Genomic DNA, 7,120 nt, shown 5'->3' on the forward strand with positions numbered 1-7,120 from the left:
GCGCCGGCGCCCCACCGTGGCCGGGACGATCCCGCCGACGCCGCCGGCGTCCCGAGACGTCGCCTCGGCCAGCGCGGCCACAGCGCCTCCCATGTCGCCGGCGCCGGAGCTCCGGAGGAAAACGATGTCAAAGCGGCCGCCAGGTGGCGGCCGACAACCGGCGCGGGCGACAGCGGGACGGATCCGGATCGGCGGCCGGCGAGGGCGCGTCGCCGGGCGGCCGGACACCCGGTCCCGTCCCGGCTCCCCCCCCGCCCCCCTCCCCCGCCTCCCAGCGCCGCCGCCGAACACGTTTCTCGGCGCGGGGCGGCCGGAAGGCGTTGGGGCCGGCCACGGCGCGGGGTCGGTTGGGCCAAGGGGATCCACCCGGCCGGGCCCTTTCCCGCCTCGGCCAGGACGATCCTGCCGACGCCGCCGCCGGCGTCCGGGAACGTCGCCTCGGCCAGCGCGGCCACATCGCCTCCCGCGCGTGTCGCCGGCGCCGGAGCTCCGGGGGAAGACGATATCAAAGCGGCCGCCAGGTGGCGGCCGACAACCGGCGCGGAGTGCAGCGGGACGGATCCGGATCGGCGGCCGGCGAGGGCGCGTCGCCGGGCGGCCGGACGCCCGGCCCCGTCCCGGCTCCCCCCCCGCCCCCCTCCCCCGCCTCCCAGCGCCGCCGCCGAACACGTTTCTCGGCGCGGGGCGGCCGGAAGACGGTGGGGCCGGCCACAGCGCGGGGTCGGTTGGGCCAAGGGGATCCGCCCGGCCGGGCCCTCCTCAGGTTCCGGAGGTGTGAGCAGGCTGTGTGGCTGGCTGCTTCTCCCTGACGGAACAGCAGTGGAACGACGGTACCAGCCCACTGCAGCAGCCGCTCTGGGAATGGTGCCTGAGGGCTCCCCGCGGGGCAGGGCCGGTAAACCCTCTCTGCCCCTGAAAGGTCTCTTCCTGCCGCTGCCCCTCAGTGCGTCGTCTAAGCCCGCCTTCGACGGTCAGGACTCCCCGCTCGTCGCAGACATACTCGTTCGCTTGTGTTTCCGGGTCTTTGTCGTCAAGAGAGCTAGGCGGAAGCGTCAGCCTATTCCACCACCTTGGCCCCATCTCCCAAAGTTCCGATCCAAGGGGGTCCGGCCCAGCCGGGCCATTTCGCCCCTCAGCCAGGAAGATCCCGTCTACCCCGCTGGAGCCCTGGAGCACCATGCCGGCCAGCCGGCGTGTCCCACTCGGGGGGGGCCCTGGGAGGGAGGGAGGGAGGGAGGGAGGGAGGGAGGGAGGGAGGGAGGGAGGGAGGGAGGGAGGACCCCGGGAGGACCCCGGGAGGACGCCGGGAGCCAGGCCGGGCTCGAGGAGACGGAGCGAAGGCCCCGGGCCGCCGTGGCCAGCGCGCGCCCGCCGGGACCGCTTCCCATCCCGTCGGCGCCGCAGAGCTCCGGAGGGGGACGGTATCGAAGCGGCCGCCGGGTGACGGCCGACGACCGGAGCGAAGGGCGGCGGGGGGGTGGAACCGGGTCCACCTGGGCCCCGGCCGGGGCTCGAGGGTGGCAGAGGGGACAGACTCCCCCGGGCCGCCGGGGAAACCTCTCGGGAGCGTCATGGGGCGCGCGCGCGCGCTCGCCCCCGAAAGGGCCGAACGGGGGGGGGGCGCCCGAGGGGATGAGCGTCCACCGGGGGCGGGAGGGAGAAGAGAGCACGTCCCAAGCGTCGGACGGGCAGGTGTTCTCCGATCCGTATCCTTTGGACGGACGCGACAAACGGGACGGGATGAGACCGCCAGTCCCCGAAGTTTTCCTCCTCGTTCTTTGAGTGCCCGCGTGGCGCAGCAGGCAGACCGGGAGACGTTTTCCGCCGTCGTCCCTGTCGCCGAGCCAACGGTACGCGTGAGGCGGGTTGAACGGGCAAATTGCGTCGGGAGGGAGGGAGGGAGGGAGGGAGGGAGGGAGGGAGGGAGCCGTGCGTTTGCCGGCATCCGCGTCGCAAAAGAAAACCACGGCCGCCACCGAGAGCGTTCTTCCTCATCGCTTTCCATCCTCCCGCGACGCGGGCGGGCAAACGGGGGGCGGGGGGGAGGCCGGGAACGCCTTCCCAGAGCCGGTACGGACCGGCTCTGGGCCCCCCGGTCCGACTGGGGAGACATCTCACCGAGGGAGGCCCTCGAGGCTCTCGGGAGCGAGGCCGGACTTAGTGAGGTCCAGCGGAGGCGCGGCGGGCCAGCCGCGAACGCCCGCCCAGAGGCCCTCGGGCGGCTCGGCCCGAGCGAGTGCTCTCCGGGCTCGCGGGCGGACTCGGGAAGGTGGCGTCTCCGGGGCGGGGGGGGGGAGGGAGAGGGGTGAGTCGGCGTCTCGAGCATCGAGAGATCTCCGGCGGCTCCCGAATGCGGGCGGGCGGGCGGGCGGGCGGGCGGGCGTGTGTGCGTGAGTCGTGGGGGTGGGGGGTGGAGTGCCCGAGGGGGGTTGGGGGGTGGGAGGCCGAGAGCGGGGCGGTGGGGGGGTCGGAGGGTGGGGGCGGTGGGGGACCACGCGCCTCGGGCCCGGGGGGTGGGGTGCTGAGGTGGGCGGGGAGTTGGCAAACGTTCCGGGTGGCCTGGTGCGTGTGCGCGCGTGCCTGCGCGCGTGCGTGCGTCCGTTCGCGCGCGCGTCCCGGTGTGCGTGCCTGCGCGCGCGCGCGTCTGTGCGGGGGCGCGTCTTTGCGGGGGCGTGTGCGCGCGTGTCCGGGCGTGTGTGCCTGCGTGTGCGCGCGTGACTGCGTGCGTGCGCGTGCGCGTCTGCGGGCGTGCCCGTGTGCGTGCCCGCCTGCGTCTGTGGGGGCGCCTGCGCACGTGAGCGCGGGTCTGTGCGTGCGTCTGTGTGTGCGTCTGTGCGTGTCTGTATGGGTTTGAGTGCGCGTCTGCGCGTGAGCGCGTGTCTGAGCGTGTGCGCCTGTGCCTGCGCCCGCGCGCGCCTGTGCCTGCGGGAGCGGGCGCGCGCTCAGGCGGACGGGCAGCCCCCCGTCGTCGCCCTCGGTCCGCCGAACGGGCGCCCCCTTGGCCGGATGGAGAGGCTTTTCTCCGCGCCCACGAGGGGAATCGCAACGGGAACCGTAAGGCCGCACGCCGGCGGCGCTAGCGCCGCCTGCCGACGAGGGCCGCCGCCGCCGATCCCCCCCCCGGCCCGACCCCCAGCCCCCCAACTCGGCCCGCGGTGAGGGCCGGGGCCGTATTCGGCTGGAGGGGGGGGACGGTAAGGCCGAGGGCAGCGTCGCCGTTCCCGCGTTGCACGCGTCGCCGTGCCGCGAGCGTCTCCCGGGAAGCCAGAGGAGCGAGGTGTGTGAAGCCCGTGCCGCGCGCGCGCGGACCCGACCGGGGTGTTCCGGGACGACCGACCGACCGACCGGCCGACCGGCCGACCGTCGTCGTGGAAAGCTCACGGCGGACTGGACATCTGACGGGCCCCTCCCTGTCCGAGCCGACCTCCCGAGGTACGTAGGAGGGGAAGGGTACGGTAGGCTGGTTCGGCTGGAAGCCATCCCACCCCCGGGAGGCGTCGATCGACGGGGAGGCGGGACCGGGAAGGCACCGGTTTCCAATCGGACGATGGCTGAACCTTGGGCGACGGGTACGCGGACTCCTCCGTCTTCGCCCGAGTTCGCGACTCTCTGCGGGGGGAGCTTTCCGGGAAGCGGGTGACGGGCGCGCGTGCCGTCGTCCCGTGAAGGCGCGCTACTACCAAGAGGCTCCGAACGCGGGCCGTCCTCGGGGGGCGGTTTATTTTTTCTCAGTCGGGGGGGACCCCCGCCACAGGGAGAGAAACACCCGAGTTGGAACGGTGCTCGGGTGGGGAGTAGGGCGTGGCGGTGAAGACTGACGTTCGTCATCGTCGTCGTTTCCGTTTAGATAGAGAACTGACTGCGGCGCCGCTGCCGTCGCGTGCCGTCGAGCGGCTCGGGACTCGGAGCGGCCCTAGGGGAGAGAGTCGAGCCGCCCCACGGGCTTCCCAAGGAGGAGCCGGCGGATCCGAACCGCCGACGATCTCGGTCGGCAGCCGAGCTCCGAGCCGCCGCCGCCGCCGCGCCGCCGGGGCTCCGTCTTTGCACTCGGTCTCCGGTACGCGGCGAGTTGGTTTCGCCCGAGGGGCGGAACGGCTCTCGAAGAGGAAAACCCGGTTTCAGAAAAGGAAGGAGACAGGCAGAGGGAGGGGGAGGGGGAGGGGGTGGGCGGGAGGGGTGGGGGAGGGGAGGGGGATGGGGGCAGGGGAGGCGAGGGGGAGGGGAGGGGGAGGGGTGGGGGAGGGGAGGCGGTGGGGGGAGGGACGGGGAGGGGGAGGGGGAGGGGAGGGGAGACGAGGGGAGGGGAGGGGGAGGGGGACGGGGGAGGGGGGAGGGACGGGAGGGGGAGGGGGGAGGGACGGGAGGGGGAGGGGGAGGGGAGGGGAGGGGAGGGGGCGGGGAGGGGGAGGGGATTGGAGGGGAGGGGGAGACAGGCATACCTGGACGCCGAGCCAGCCCGGTGACGGCGTTAGGTAGAAGAAGGACGGTAGGCGCCCACGCGCTCACGCCCGTGGCTGCAGATACGGACACGCAGGCGCGTGCACGCGCCCGTGCGCGGGCGGGCGGTACGCACGTGCCTGCCCGTGCGTACCCGCGCGGGTACACGCGCGTAGGCGTGGGCGCGCCCACACGGGCGCGCCCGCGCCGGTACGCGCGCGCCCTCGGGCGCGTCCGTGCCCGTGCGTACGCCTAGGGGTGTGCACGCGCGGGCGCCCGCCTCTACGTACCTGCCCGAGGGCGCGCGCGCGCGCGCCCGCGCCTGCACGCGCCTGCACCTTCGCACGGGCACCTGCGCGCGGACCTGCCCGCGCCCCCGCCTCTGCGTGGGATCGGCGAGAGCCGAAAGCGGTACCGCCGCCGCCGCGTTTTCAAGATCCTTTGGCTCACGCGCCCCCCCACCCCCTTCCGGCCACCTTCGGGGGGAAAGCCCAACTTCACGGACGGGCGGAGCGGATAGCCCTTCAGCTGCGCCTCCCTGAAATAGAACGGGAGGAGTCACGAGAGCCTTAGGAAACGGAGCGAGGCGACGAGAGGGTGCGTCGAAAGGCGGGCGTCGAGAACTCCGGCCACAGGCGTTTTCCTTCTGTAGGGTGTAGAAAGCACCCCGCCGCACGCACCCGGCGTTAGGGAGCTGTCTCGAGGGCCGCGGTTTCTACTCCGCCGACTCCTTTCAGTTGAGACGGGGCGCCTCCGAGCGTGTGTGTGCGCGCGACCCGAAGGCGGTCGTCGAGGGACGACGGCACCCTCGGTCCGCCGAACCCCCGCGCCCTCGGACGGACGGGTGGAGAAGCTCTCCTCGACGTCACGGAGGCGGTCCCGACTGAAACCGGAGGGGCACGTGCCGGCGGCGCTAGGCCCGCCGCCGCCGAGGACCGCTGGCGCCACCCCCCCCACCGCCCACCACGCACCCCCAACCCCACCCCGCCTGCGCCCTTGCCGTGGGCCCCACGCTGGCGATATCCGGATCCAGTCCGACGTGGCCGCCGGCTGCCACCCGCCAGGCGGGGAAGAGGTTTGGAGGCGGCGGAGGCGGTGGGGGCGGCGGGGGGCGGCGGGGGTGTGGGCGGTGGGGGGCGGAGGAGGAGGAGGAGGAGGAGGAGGAGGAGGACGGACGGACGGACGGACGGACGGACGGAAGGACGGGAACGCGCCCGCGCGCGCGTGCGCCCGCACCGCAGGGTGCCCTCCGGAGACACGGACGGGCCCACGGAGCACACGGAAACACGGAGATGGACGCGAGGGGGCGCGCGCGCGCGCGCAGCAGACACAACCCCGGGACGCCCGGGAGACACAGAGGTAGGCGCGGGCAGGCAGAACACGCGGGAACGCGGACGCGCGGCACCCACGGACACGGTCCGCTCGCGCACGCGCACGGGGGCCCGGACGCACGGCGACTCGCACGGACGGCGCGGCCGAAACACGGGAAGGTACGCCTCAGGGGCACACGCCCGTGGATCCCCCCAACAGAAGCCCGCCCGCGGCCAACCCCCGCCGCCCCCCCCCGAAGCGGGACGCCCACCCGCGCGGACGGAGGGAGGGGCGCGACGGGGCGGACGGCCGCGCCGCAGCGCTTCGGAGGACACGGCGCCCCCGCCACACACGCGCGACGCGATAGACGCGTCGCGCGCGAGACGGGGGCACGGGCACGAGGTACGTACGCCCGGCCGCGCGCCCGCGCGGCATCCCGAAGAGGGCGCGCCGCACTCGGACGGACGGGGCCGCGCGCGCGCGCGCGCACCGGAGAGGCCACGCGCGCACCCGCGCGGACACGTACGCGCACGCAGCGGCGGCGGCGGCGGCGGCGCCCTCCGGCGACACGGACGCACGCCCGGGGCACGCGGAAACGCGGAGACGCACGCGCACAGCAGACGCACGCACGGGACGCTCGGGAGACGCGGAGGTAGACGCAGGCAGGCGGAACACGCGGGAACGCGCGTCGCCCCCGCGCACACGATACACGGAGCGGGCGGGCACGCTCCACTAGGCGCGCGCGGCCTGCACTTGACGCTCGGGGACGCGGGCGCGGACGCGGCCCCGTACACGCGGCACCCACGGGCAGGCGGCACGCGGGCTCGGACGCACGCCCGGCGACGCGCGAGGACGGAGAGACGGCGCACCGGAACCGCGGGCGGGAGACGCGAACGAACGGGCGCCTCCCGCGCGGCGCGGGGGGACGCCCACGCGGAAGGCGCGGCACGGCCACACGCCCGCGGCGCCCCCGCGCGCCCGCCGTCCCCCCAAAGTGGGACGCGCTCGAGACGGCGCACGCGCACGGACGGTGACCGCGACGCACCCGCGTCCGCCCGCCCGCACGCACGCACGCACGCACGCGACCCCGGAGGACGCGTCGCACGCGAGACACGGGGGCGCGCGCCCGAACTACGTAGGGTCGACCGCACGACTCGCGCGCCCGCCGGCCACGCGCCCGCGCGGTATCCCGAAGCGGGCCCGCTACGCTCGGACGCAGAGGCAGAGGCAGAGAGAGACAGAGACAGAGGCAGAGACAGAGACAGGCAGAGACAGAAGCAGAGGCAGAGACAGAGGTAGAGACAGAGGCGGAGACAGAGACAGAGGCAGAGACAGAGACAGGCAGAGACAGAAGCAGAGGCAGAGACAGAGG

This window comes from Loxodonta africana, unplaced genomic scaffold (assembly GCF_030014295.1).
Source record: "Loxodonta africana isolate mLoxAfr1 unplaced genomic scaffold, mLoxAfr1.hap2 scaffold_673, whole genome shotgun sequence".
In the NCBI taxonomy this organism is placed as follows: Eukaryota; Metazoa; Chordata; class Mammalia; order Proboscidea; family Elephantidae; genus Loxodonta; species Loxodonta africana.